The 14,019-nt window shown below is 43.5% G+C and overlaps 1 protein-coding gene across 1 annotated transcript in view; it reads right to left on the bottom strand.

Annotated features, from left to right (window-relative positions):
* FGF13 (fibroblast growth factor 13) overlaps nucleotides 1-14,019 on the bottom strand; it is a 57,693-nt gene that overhangs the window by 14,697 nt on the left and 28,977 nt on the right. The window lies entirely within an intron of this gene.

Here is a 14,019-nt window from a genome sequence, read left to right as displayed (position 1 = left end):
TGCTCCAGGACTGAGCTCTAAATTATTAAAAGTGAATGATATGTAAGAATTTATGTCAATTTTCAAAACGGCTCCGCAAAGGTAGACAAAAATCCCTCTTTGAAACTAGTAGAAGGTATGTGGCTGAGCTGCAGGTTTGCTTTGAAATCTAAGCTCTAGCTTTTTAGTGAAACACAGTCCCTTTTAAACCTCATATTTTAATCATACTTCTGTACAATGCAGAACTCCTGCCTTCTTTCTGTGGTTCAAATACACCCTCCCCATTACTAGCTTCACAGCGTAAGCGAACCTCTGGTATCACAAGCTGATGCTCTCAACATGGGGAAGCTGTAGAGTCGTTCCTTTTCTCCCTCCTGCAAAATAATCTGCTGTCTGAACAGGCAGATGGACCTTCCCAGAACAACATGGTGATCTCTCTTTTTGTTCCTACCTGGCACCTTCAGGGGAATCAGACTAAACATCCAATATTGCTTTAGGCGTTGTGTTTGCATTTGTAAAATTAGCCATAGGTACAGCAGCATCTGTAGCTCCACGGGTAATTAACTCTTCCCTGGATTTGGGGTTTAGTCTGTGCCACCTGCGTAGTGAGGTCAGTTGGTGCTTTGCGAGACTGGGAGCAACGGACATCAGACTGGGGCTGGCAGAGCTCCAGGTGCCCAGGCTGGTGGAGACTCATCTCTGGAGTATGTGACTTGCAGGAAACCTTCAAGGGTGACACCCAAGGCCCTTGATCCCAGCCTCAGCCCATTGCCACGTTCAAGGGTGCTCAGAGAGACCACCTACTTGTGTTTACTTAATTCAGCAACATAAAACTTACCATCTTATCGGGGATTCCTAGACTTTCATTATAGCGGAATGTTTTCATAATTATTCCTAACTGTCTTTGCCTAGGATGTCTGAGTGAAGATTAATTGAGTATACAGAGTGATTATTTTCTTTCTGTAGGATATAACAGTTTGGCTGCTGGTCTCTTGTCTTTTTAAGCTCAGATTGGTGAAATTCAGCTCTTTGCTCCAGTGTATCCCATCACTGGATGTTTGTTACTGAAAGGCAGCTTCTGTCAGAGCTGAAAACACAGCTACACAAGCACAGAATACAAACTGTAAAATGACGTGGAAGAAAAAGATTAATTTCTTCCCCTAGATTTTGCAAAGCCATTACCTGTTTTTGAATGACATTTCCAATTCTACACTGGGAACTGCTAAAGCATTTACATAAGAATGCAAGAATGCACACATTATCACTGCAGGAAGCACTTAAAATTTAAGATAATTATATAGTATGGAAACGATTTCAAAGGACTCAAACAAAATAACAACTAATTCTAGAGAGTCACCCTTTAAGATGATTATTACTCTGCACTACTGCTGATCTCTCACCAAAAAATCCTTCTCTTTACAATTATATGCACATTATAAATTCCTACTTTGTTCTTCCACCATCAAGCTCCTACAGCTGCCGCTGACAAATCTGCATTCTCTGAGAGCTTAACTAGACAGCCAAAATATTCACACCATGAACAGAGGTAAAACACACCGTTACCACACTGATGCAATCCTCCCTCCATCCTTGCCTTACGCCAGGTTCTCTTCTGGGGGCTTCTACATCACAGATGGCAAAGCTGCTCAGGTGGAACCTAGGGAAGGAGCCTCAGGCAGGGGATATGTCAGGGGGACAGTGGCAAGTCCTGTGTCGGCGGAGAGCACCAATGCCCATCCTGCACAGCACAGCATCCCACAGCACAGCATCGAGATGCAGGCAGAGAGTTTGCAGCAGGGATGCAGGGAGGATTCCTCTGAGGGACTTAGTACCTCTCTGCTGTGTGATGAATGGAAGAATAAAGCATCCTATGCTGGAGTCAGCAGCACAGGTTACACACAAAAATTCTGGCCCTATGTTTTGTGAGAGAAACCCTCTATCCCTCACCAGTGCCTCTGGGTATGCAGCGAGAGGAGCAGCCGGTAAACAGGGATGCATCTTCTTGTCTGTGCAAACTAACAGCAACGGTAAAGATTTATTCAGTCTGCAAATTTCCAGACCAAAAAAATCACATTTGAACAGGGGAAACCTGGTATTGACAGGGAGGAGTACACTTGTGTAGATGAAAACCTTCTGCCCCACCAGCCTCTCTCCACCTTCTGTTTCCACTCGCCACTGTCGCTCTCGTTCCTGCCTCCTGCCCCGCTGCTGCTCTCCCCCTCTCTTCTCTTTTCCCCAGTTGTCCCTGGGAAAGGAAAAAAGAAAATCCTGCCTAGTTCTTTTGCTCAAGGCAAACTCAGTTGGGGAAAAACTTGTCTGCCAAACCCTAATATGTTTTCATTGGATATCTGCAAAGAGGGATTTACAAAAGTTCATGCCAAAGTCAAACACTAGCGATTTCCCCCCCGCCCCACAGCAAGGGGAAAAGTACATACTGAACTCACAGCAAGCGAAAATCTCTTCTCTCAGATATTAGACATAAGAAAGTTCCATCCCAAGGCTTTGAGTCAATATAAATGGACCAAAAAAATTGTTTTTCAAGTCTAATTCTTGGATATAATTGCAGTGATAGAGCTGAAACTTCCCCACAAACCCCAGCCTGAAATAGAAAACACAGATATTTTAAATCTTAATTTCTGACAAAGTACAGAGCTGCTGAAAATAGTATCTGGTAATGGGAAGAGCAGCCAGCTTACTAATAGGTGTTGCTACCTGGGCTGCTGCTGGTCTTTCACACAACTGTCTCAAAGGAACCAAAGCATCAGAGGTCTGAACAAACCAGAGATGTTTGATTGGCAATGGGGTTCCTGTGGAAATTTAATTAGGCTTGGACTAGAAAACATTTCAGGCAGCGCTGGCACGAATTCCCATCTATTAAATAACACTTTGCATGAGCAGAATGGCACCAGCTTTTGCAAAACGCCTTACAGATCTACGTGAAGCTTTACTGGATAACTGTGAGCATGTCAGTGTAGGGCAATACGCATTCACAACAGTTATTTAAATCACTGGGGCTACAGCATTTCTTCTTTTATAGCCCACTTGGCTAGCCTAGCTACTGCTCTCCAGAGACTACTTCAGATGCAGCAAATGTGGTAATAAAGCCTCTTATTCTTCAGACATAGGCAGGGGTGTACGATGTCCTGTTTCCCTAAACAAGGGGGAGCTCACACAGCAGGAGCTTTGCTGGCCCCAAAGGCAGAAATCCCTCAGGTGGACATCAGGGTTGTCCATGGCTTCAGTCCTGGTGTTCGTTCAGAGGGCTGAGACTTCCCTGCCACCTCTTCTCTCATAGAATCACAGAATGGTTTGGGTTGGAAGGGACCTTAAAGATCACCCAGTTCCAACCCCCCTGCCATGGGCAGGGACACCTTCCACTAGACCATGTACCTACTCTCTCTCCATGTACCTCCTTCTTCTGCCCCTCTTTTTTGGGCATAGAATCCATCACAAATGGCAGCCAGAGACACTCCCCTGCCTGCCTGTAACCTGGCTGGGTCCCTGTGGTGGGCAGCAGCACAGGCTGGTACCAAGGTGGCCTCTGCTTTTGACATACCCCATCCCACGAAGCCACAGAGTTGTCTCTCACTATTTTCTCTGATGAGCGAAGACAGGAGTTGCCAGCCTATGACATCACTTTTAAAATCAAGCTTGCCAAACTCACTCTAAAATGAATTATAAAAGTCAAGCTTAAACCAACCAGCTGCCTACCCAACATCCAGATTGCAAGGACCTGTCTAGACGGAGAGGTAATTACACAGAAAACAAGATGCTGTGTCTTTGCAGCAGAGCCCATCTTTCATGTATTGTCACCGAAACCTTATCGTTATTGAAAAAGACAAAAGAGGTGTGCCAAGTGATGGTCTAGATCTCATCTTCTGGTGTGGACACAACCTCATCTGACCTTTCCAATCAGGCAGCACAATCTGGGGTCAGGGCACCGCAACGGCCTAATTCAAGTTTGATGCTTCCCGGTATGGAAGCGGGTCACACTTCGGGGAGCTGTGCATACTAAAATGTGCAGAGCCCTATATCCAATTTCCCATTTTGTAAAACAGCAGTGATTACAACTGGGAGAAGTAATTAATGTTTGCACTCCATTGTGAAAATGAAGACTACTAAATAATATCTGAGAGTAATCACATTTACATAGTTGAAGTGTGCTTAGAAAAAAATTATCCTTTTAAGAGATTCACCTTTCCTGCTCCCAGTAGCTGCAGTCAGTAATGATACCAGCCAAGAATGCCAACAGCTGAATTACTTCTGCAGACAGAAAGATGATTTATATATTTTTTTAAATAACTCATGTGAATTATATCAAAAAAGCTTGTAACCTAAACATCAAATGATGTATCGGGTGGCTTATCATTGGGGTTTAATATGATACCTCTAAAATACAATTATGTATGGTTCAGTGATTTACTAATAACCTACTTTTACAATACAGGCAGAGATGCAAAGCACACCAGGTCTAAACACACCACTTCTAATTCTCACTCTTTAAAAAAAAAAAAAAAAGCATTTACACTGAGTTGTTTTTATTATCCCTTCATAATTTTTAACCTGTTAGTGGGCTACTTTCTACCTCAGTGCATAAATAAATTAGCCTTTCATCAGAGACCCTTACTGATCCTTAACAACTGTTGCTGTTAATTTACTCTGTTAGTTTTCTGGATGTGCTGGGCATATCCCAGACATGCAAGAATGGAACATGCCCTAAGAAACTCCAGATCAAAGAATAAAGATGATAAAGGTGGAATATATTCATCAGAGGCAGCAGGAAAGAAGGGGCCTTGGAGATAGGCAGCAATGCAATGGTCAAAATTAAAATCCCCTAACATTTAGAGCTGAAGTGCATTTTAGTCTCAGTAGCAACTTCAGCGCTCAGGATAAACTCATGGAAGTGCTGCCATGATTTAGGCACGGTCTTCTCCTGGTTTATCATGAGGCTTGGCTCCCTGTATCCTCTTCTTGCTTTTGGAAACAGGACTTGTCTGCCAGCAGCACCTCCCAGCACTTGGATGATATTCCCACATGAGCGATTTTACAAAGGAAGAAACCAAGTCCTGGCATGTTTTGCTCAAGGCTAATAAGGAATTTATCCCTAAGCATCGATTAAAACCCTTGAACTACTACTGTTTTTAGTACAGACTTTTCCTGTCTACTCCAACTCCATCAGGCTCTCCTGCACATTGAGGCCAAGATAAGTTTGGACTCTCTTGATTTATTGGTTTTTAAACCCACAAAAAGTCTTGAAAATGCCCCAGTCCTTACGGTCTCCTTACTATCTCCTGCTACATTGCTGGACCTGTCTTTTGCCTTTTTCCGTAAACCTTTTCACACTTGCAAGATGCATGCAGGATTTAGCTAGGACTAAAGAAAAGCATACAGTCTCAAGTTCACGTAAGAGATATGGCCACATCTCCCTTTTACAAAGCTAAAAGGCACAGGAGTAGCTGCTAATCAGAATCCAAGACTCTGCCTGCAGAATCACAGAACCATAGAAACTTTCAGGTTAGAAAAGACCTTTAAGATCATCAAGTCCAACCATCAACCTGACACTGCCAAGTCCACCACTAAACCATGTCCCTAAGCACCTCGTCCACACACCTCTTAAATCCCTCCAGAGATGGTGACTCCACCACCTCCCAGCCCCTTCCAATGCCTGACAGCCCTTTCCATGAAGGAGTTTTTCCCAATATCCAATCTAAACCTCCACTGGTGCAACCTGAGGCTGTTTCCTCTTGTCCTATCACTTGTTACTTGGGAGAATAGACCACCTCACCCCCTCTGCACCCTCTTTTCAGGAGTTGTAAGGAGCGGTAAGGTCTGCCCTGAGCCTCCTCTTCTCCAGGCTGAACACCCTCAGCCGCTCCTCATGGGACTTGTGCTCTAGAAAAACAACACTTCCCAGCAGAGAAGAGACTCCCTCTGTGTTTACATTACATTTATGTTTACCTCTGTATCATACCTTTACAACTGAAGCAGCTGCATTGTCCCAACTTCTCAGAACAGGTACACACCAAGGAACACAGGGGCATCTTCAGATGGACCCTTCTGCAATCTCTGTCTGGAGTGAGAGCTCCCTGTAACAACACCCTGCTGACCTCTACCTGCACTGTCCAACTGCAGAGGCCGAGAGGGCAGTGAACTTTTTGGGGTAGTTTTACCCGATAAAGCTTGTTTCACCCTGAGGCTGGCAGCACACCACTAACAACTTGGCCGTGGCAAATCTTGGCACCAGCACCTGCTTAGCATCAAAAGCGAGCTGGGCTACACCAGCAGCAAGGTGCTACCATGGTTTTAATAATTAACTAGACACTGTGCACTATAAAGCTGCTCCATCCCCTGCCAAAATGAGTCCATGGTGGTGTTGGAGGGGAAACCGGTGGGAGGATCTGTTGGTGATCACTATATACCAGTAAAACATGGTTAATGTGCATCAACAACCGCACACTGCATCAGTTACAGTACGTAGCTACAAGAAGTCAAGTACTTTATTTGTGTAATTACAAGGAACCGATCCCTGGGGGTCATACAAATAATTCAGTATAGTAGCTAAAAATGAGCTTTCTGAGAACATTTACACTAGTATAATCTGATGGGATGCAGAGTTCTGGAAAATAAATGCCAAAGGGGATAAGAACACAGCTAAAGCTAATTTATTTTTTAAATCAAGTGAATATTCACATTTTTTCCCCCCTGTATTTGCTCAGCTTTAATGAATAGCTTCTTCAGTTATTCACTGCTGTCTCTTCCATCTTGGGCAATATATCCCAAGTTGGGGAATTGTATCCAAGGCTCAGCGCAACTGCCAAGGAGTGAAATACAGTTAAAATAAAGCCCTCAATATACAGCTACACTGCACTGCATGCGGGAGACACCTTTGTCCATCACCTGAATGGACGGCTTTTTCAGGGCGCTCCTAAAAAATAACCTCTGCTATTCAATTAATCACCTTATGTCAAATGGCAGAGTGACAAGAGAGAAAATTTATCTGGGTAATAACTCAGCAATAAAGGTATGTACAGAGGAGGAGGAAATTGGGTTGTTGCAGACACAGCAATAACATCACGAAGCAAAATCCAATATTGGAAGAGATAAAAGTTTTCTGTCCCAATATTCCTCAGCGACAAGTATGAAAGAGTATGCAGGAGAACAAGGGGAAAAGATGAAAGATAGCATCAGTAAAACCACGCCATTGAAAAGTCAGCTAACAGGTAATTAATCCCTCAAAAGAAAGGAGATCAGAGCATTTGGGAAACTTGCACAGATAGAGATCTCGGTAACATATGCTTTGGGTCCTCCCTGTTTAGTTTTGCTAATCACTCTGCAAAGGTGATCCAGAGAGATCCCATCCAAAGGGCTTCCTCTTCCCCCGGAATGAGCCCCCTGAGCTCTCCCCCATTCCCACCCGCCCAGAAAAATAACGGCTCAGTAGGGGCAAGCGGGGTATTAAGGTGGCATTGGTGGTGACAAGGCGAGCCTGAAACAAAATCTACATAGCAGTGACACGTTTTCTAACAGCAATGACAGATTTTAATAAGCAAGCTCTTCTTACGTTTTGATTCGAGGTATATATAAGTAGGTGATGTGGGCGTTGAGTGATAAAACCCACAAGAAATACACAAATTAGAAGCACTGATTTTTCAAAACCATGGCCTGCTTCACACTAAATGGCGTGACCTATTTTTGTTGTATTACTGTATTTTGAAAAATAAAAGGAAAAGATTTCTTTTTCATCTCTTCTTCAGCACGGCGAAGATGCATTGGGGACAAATCACGCTGCTTTTTCAAACCTCCACTTTTCAGAACTGAAGAACCCCTAATTCTGGATTGATTTCTTTTACTGTTAACTGGCTTATTCCTAGGAGTTACAGGCAAGATCTACCTTGTCTTTTCCAGGTTTTCTAGTGATCACTTTCACAAACGTAGCTACTAACTCAGCTAAATATTACCCTGTTCTAGATTTGAGTAAGAAGAGGGAAAGCTAGAAAAGCTCTGTGGCTGCTGATCCAAAGCAGGAATTTACAACGGATTTCAAGACTCTGCTTTTGAAGGGAATATGGCTGCTCATAAAATAAGGACCTTTTGATCCATGCTGAATTTTCAGCTGTTTGCACACATGGCAAAACCTTTTCCTGGGCTATAAATGTGAAGTACCTAGGATAACTTCTTATGCAGATTGTAAGTGTTCATACTCCTTACCATTGAACATGGAATCGATAGAGCAATTGTACAAAATACATATTTCTATCTATCTCAGTAATTTAATCAATTCCTTTGAAATAAGCTAGATTATCTTTGTTAAATTTATAATGTGAAGTACTTCTGTATCCAGGACAGTGTCTCGTTCTAGTATCTTCACAGCCTTTTATATAGTCCTCCACTAGCCACTAACACATGAACTAACTTTTTTAGAGCAAGTTATCATCTTTCAATCATATGAATGTTACATAACACATCTTTATCCATAGTGCTTATTATGAGCAAAAATACAGCATTATTATTTCCCAAGATATCTGGTCCATCTACTGAGGATGACCAAAGATTGCTGCTGTTATTGAAAACACTATCAAATACAGATCTAGGGAAAACATAATTTGTCCAAACCTCATCATACACCCCGCATAAAAGCACTGACCAACCTTATCCAAGTTCTACTCTATCCAATATGTTGCACCTACTCGGCATGTGGGCTTTCTGCCTGCTGTGCCATCCCCAGCTGGGGCACAGCACGCAAAGCCTGAGCTGTGATGAGAACTGCAAACCCCTTCACAGGCTTTTCTGAAGCCCAAGTGCCCCTCAGACAGCAATTTATTTATTTTTCCAACATCTCTATCAAATGGTAAGGTATCATTACAGCCAACATAAACAAATCTCGTCCCACGGGAAACACCAGGACTACTACATCTGTTCTTACTTCAAATCAACTTGAAAAAACTAAATTTAAAATAAAATTAAAACAAAACAAGCCACAAAACACAGTATCAGAAGTCATCTCTTGATATTCTCAAAACGCTTCATTTAGGCTATCATACAACATGAAAACTGAAATTGTAATGTTGATTTGGTTTTAGCCATAGTGCAATATTTTCATAATCTTTCCTTATGAATTTGAGCAATCAAAACTCACAGCTTTTCTCCTGAATCCAGTCGTCCTTCTCCCAGGCTTTCTCTCCTGAACCCTATTTACTTGAAGTCTTTAATTATCCTTAGGGATGAACAGCCCTGTTTTATAGATGTCTTTATACCACACCTCATCCAGAGGATCCCTGATCATGGTTCCCCAAGTATCTTCCTAAAGCTGTCATCCATTTGAATTCATAACAGTAGTGATTAATAAGAATAAGAATATAAAACCAGCAGCAACAAGAGCTTAGTGGGAATGCTATACTTTTAAATGAAAGCTGATTAGTCTCAGCTGCTCCTTCCTGGCTAACAGTGAACTAATAATTCTTGATTCTTCCTGCTTTACTTTTTTTTTGGAAAAAATATCCCTTTTATTTTTATGACCAGGAAGGCAAAGTATCAGTGTTTTCAGTGACCTCAAAGCTATGATGAGCTCAAGAACAGGCACCTTTGCCAATAGTCTGCACAAAAGTTTCCTTTTGGTTTCAATGCAAACTTACTACTTAACATGCAGTTGCACCTGTGGAGTAGCTGAGAAATCCCCTCCTCCCTCTGCCTGACTCGTTTTCAGCCCCAGCATTGCCAGGATTGATCACAGTGGCTCCTCACCCAAATAACCTGGCACCCTTCAGCCTGCCAGCTCCCACGTGGGGATTGCTCCCAGTGCTGCTTCCTGGCTTTGCCATCTACCTCTGCACCCTCTGTTCTGGTGTGGGATGAACCCCAACTCTGTTCCCAGCATTTCCACACCAGGAGGAGCCTGAGGCAGGGCTGGAAAGCTGATTGCTAAAGGAAGAGGTTTCCTTTCACTGCCAGCAAGGGACACTGCTCTGTTGCACTGAGGTCAGCTCAAACTTTCCAAGTATTTCAAGGACTTTGCAAAGAAAACATGATTGTAGGTCAGAAGTATACTGGGGGGAGAAGTCCCTTTTAACCCAGTGTGGGAATGCAGGCATTGGGCTCAGGTTGCTGCCATATTCAGACAGGCTTAGTGACCTTCACAGCTATGCCTGCACGATGCTGCACGCTGACGGGATGATGCTGTAAGTACAAGCGAGGAGCAGTAGGAAATGGACTGCTAAGTGTCTCATTAAGTTCCATTAAAGGGTCTAACCGCTATCCTCAGATTGACTGTCAGATGGAAAACATCTGTTTCATTTAATGATTTCTACTGATGCTATTCAGATCCCAGCAAGTTTGAAATGTTGCCCCTTATGCACTTAGAGCACATTTCCCAATTAAGAGTGGAGCGGTTCTTTTTATAGTAAAGTGGGAGATTTGCAGTAACTACTGTAACTCAATTGTAAGGAAGATCTCCAGGGCTTGATTAACTTTTTCATTGCAAAAATCAATCTTGGTAAGAAAAAGCAAAATCTTAACTCATACAGTGGTTTCCCAGATGAGCTCCATCCTGGGTTTGCCTTCTCTTAGTCCCACCCACTGTACACCACCGGAAGGTTGCAAGACGTGTCCAGACGCTCAGTGTACAGAAATGGAGCCACTTCTGATTATCAACAGGGAAAAAAAGGACAGATTCCCAGAATTATTTATAGAGAGACTGACCTGGAAGAGTGAGTGTATTGTCTGATATGCAGGAGACTGTTTCGCACAGGAAAACACTTTCAGGGAGGTTGTAACTTAGCCCTTATCACTTCTCTACATAAAAAGAAAATGCTTTTACCAGCTAATGGTTCAGAAAAGTGCATGACTGGTTACTGTAACCACAACAACGTATTCAGAAGCAGCGAGATGGAAAATGAAATGCCCGATAAGCATATGTTGTTTTTAATAAAGAATGACTTAGTGCTAAGTGGACCACACCATCCCCAAGGTTGCTCTGCAAAAGCAGAACATGGTGGGGACCCAGTACCCTCGGGATGCCCCGCTGTGACCCATCCATCACCAACTGAAGCACCATCTCTGCCTTTTCTCCCACTTGCATCCTGCATCCTATAATGCAAAACAGGGCCAATGTCTTCCTTTCTCTGCTGTCCCTATGTAAACCGTTCAGCTCCCCCAGGCCCAGCACAAGGCCACACCAAATTCAGTGCTTCATGTACTCTCTGGGCATTTGGGACCAAGATCATTTGGTCAGAACTGAGATTTGGAAAGACAATTTTGTTCTGGCCTTGCATTAACTGTTCATTTATTACACTGTAAGATGAGCTGCGTGTTATCAGTATTCAGAGGTCTGAAGGCACCCAGCGCAGACGTACCGCAGACTGACAGTAATTTATTTTGTAGAATGGCTGAGATGAGATTGGAGGAGAAGCACTACCATCCAGGTGGCTTTCTCAGTACAAGCACAATGAATCAGCCATCGGCATTTTAAAATCCTTCCTGTGAAATTCTGGAAAAGGGAGGGAAGTTGGCCCTCACCCCGCCTGCCGCTCCCCCTATTCCTCGGGAACCAGCGAGCAACGTGCCCATCAGACAGACTTCAAGTGCTCTTTGCCTTTCATGAGGGCCATCCTAAGCAGGACCTAAAAATACCTTGTTTACAGACTGCAGCTGCAACAAACAAAATCACCTTTCATCCTACAGCCAAACCTCGCTAGACCTTTCTCGTGGCACCACGTCTAAGAACACAGAGATTAGCAGGCAGCCCTCATCACCCCCAGGTTGTCTGGTCATGATATAAGACCTTCTGTTCTTCTGCCTTGACTAGGTGGGTAAGGTTACTACTAGGTGTAAACTATATGCAGGAAGCAACGTTTATTGTGAAAATCAGTTCTCATGGCAAGTGAGACCTTGAGTAGATGAGTCAACACCACCACTCCGGGAGCTGCCAAGCCATGAAGATGCTGCTTGTTCTGTTTCACTCACCAACCACCACCTTAAAGTGCTGCCCGGCTAGAGAAATATAATTTGTTCCTTCTTGGCAATGGCTATAAGAAATGTAAAGCTGGGTTAAAAGTTTGTATGGGAATTTACAGAGGGAAAAAAAAAAAGCCTTATTTAAATGAGCAAATCACCTGTATTAAATCACCACTTTAGCTAGTGCTGAGCTGATTTAACCTCTACCAAAATATGCACTGCTAGTGTAACAAGAATGAGTAGAGGGATGTAATGAATGCTGGCTTTCTCTGACTACTCGCATCCTGCTGAGGAATGCTAACGCAAGGGTTTTGCTTAACCTCGGTACTTGGACCCCACTTCTGAGAAGGCACAAAAGCACCTCTTGCTTTCACAAAATCAAGTCTCTGATAAGATGTTGCAGCTTCCACACCATTTCCTGAAAGGGAGATAAGGGCAGAGCTTGGATAGCTCAAATCCTGGGCAATGGTGCCTCAGAAAATCCATCTCTGGGTACAAGAAGCACAAACTCAGGTAAACTCATCAGTTGATATGGAAAAGTAATTCTGTCAGGGAGAGGAAAAGTATTTTGAAGTCTCATAAAAACAATCAGACAGAACAAAAAGCACTTACAAATCTGTATTGAATCTAGCTACATCTTTGTCTTCCTTGATTTAAGGGCTAGACTCCTACAGCTCAATAGGTCAGTCCACAGGTCAGGCAGTAGCTCTTTGGGCTCTGAGAGTAGCACTACTTCTACAAGCTGCTGGATCATCGTTGGTGCGGTCGTGCCAAGGACCGGAGGGATGTCACCCACGCTGGTCACCACATTTCGTAACTCACCTAATCCCAGAGTGCCCTGCCCCCCTGCTAGTGGGTTTTTTAGCATTAATGGGCTATCAAAGAATAATTTCTGCCTTTTGGAGGTGCCAAGACTCACGTTCACGGGGCTGTTGCTTGCGGTGGTGAGAGCTGTCCTCAGCCGGTTGGAGGGATGGTGCATGCTGAGGGGGCACAGCCGGCTGGAAGGATGCTGCACATTGATGCTTGAGGGCAGAGGAAGCAGCTGCCGCCCGGTCAGTGCTGCTTGCTGCTGGACATGAGCCCTTCCCAGTCGCTCTTGTTTAACCTCCAGGCCCTCGCTCAGAAACACAAGCGCTGCTTCACCAGGGGTAGATTAAATAATTTTGTAACTAAGGAATGAGTATCCGTGTTGCAGGGCCTTGGTTTAACTCAGAGGCAGCACCTTCCGCCCTCCCATTGCAGGGCAGGCATCAGGATAAGCGCAGCTGCCTGGTGCAATGCCCTCGCCCTCCCCACCAACACCCCGGATGGATGTGGCCTCTGGGACCATGTGTGCAGCGGCAGCTCTGTGAGAGAGCAGAGGATGAGCAAGTAACAAAACCCTGCCGAGAGTTCAAACACTCCCTCTTTGGCTCTCCCGTAGAGCTGCAAAGTATTTTGCAAATCTCTCTTCTCAGCAATTCTGCCATTGAACTCAAATTCTAGAGGTGTTTCACTGAAAAGGAGAAGTCTCTCCTTCAAAATGAACAATTCATTTTCAAATAAACAAAGGAATTCATCACCAAAAAGTCAGATAAAGGATTTGCAAATACCTTCAGTGGGAGAAAACTATGCAATGGTCTTGCTGGCACAGCCTGGTATAAAAAATGGTTTAAAATTTCCTGTGCAAAACTGAATTGCAGACCAAAGGAAAAACACACACGTGTATAGGGAGAAAAATAAACATGTTCTGGAGAAAATTTATTTCCTCCGATGGAAATTATTGAATGTTTTAAACTCATGAAGAAATAAGCCAGGAAACATGGCCCTATTTAATCCTCATTACTAATGGCTGCATTCACCTGGCTCACCCATCCATGACTCCATGTGTCAAAGGGTTCAATTTCCAGTATATATACTTTGCCCATTACTAATTAATTCTCTCTCAACACTTCTTTTTCCCTGAGTAATTTTCTACATTAAAAAAACCCCTAAATTATTACTTTGCCCAGCTATACTTAGTTAAGAGCAATTCAATCTCAGATGTGATGGATGGCTGTCTGATCCACAATATACTTGCCCTATATCATATTTTATATTATTCTCCTT

The sequence above is a fragment of the Eurypyga helias genome, unplaced genomic scaffold, assembly GCF_000690775.1.
Source record: "Eurypyga helias isolate BGI_N326 unplaced genomic scaffold, ASM69077v1 scaffold11293, whole genome shotgun sequence".
Taxonomy (NCBI): Eukaryota; Metazoa; Chordata; class Aves; order Eurypygiformes; family Eurypygidae; genus Eurypyga; species Eurypyga helias.
The sequence above is the reverse complement of the archived record's forward strand: the minus strand, read 5'-3'. Positions and strand labels throughout refer to the sequence as shown.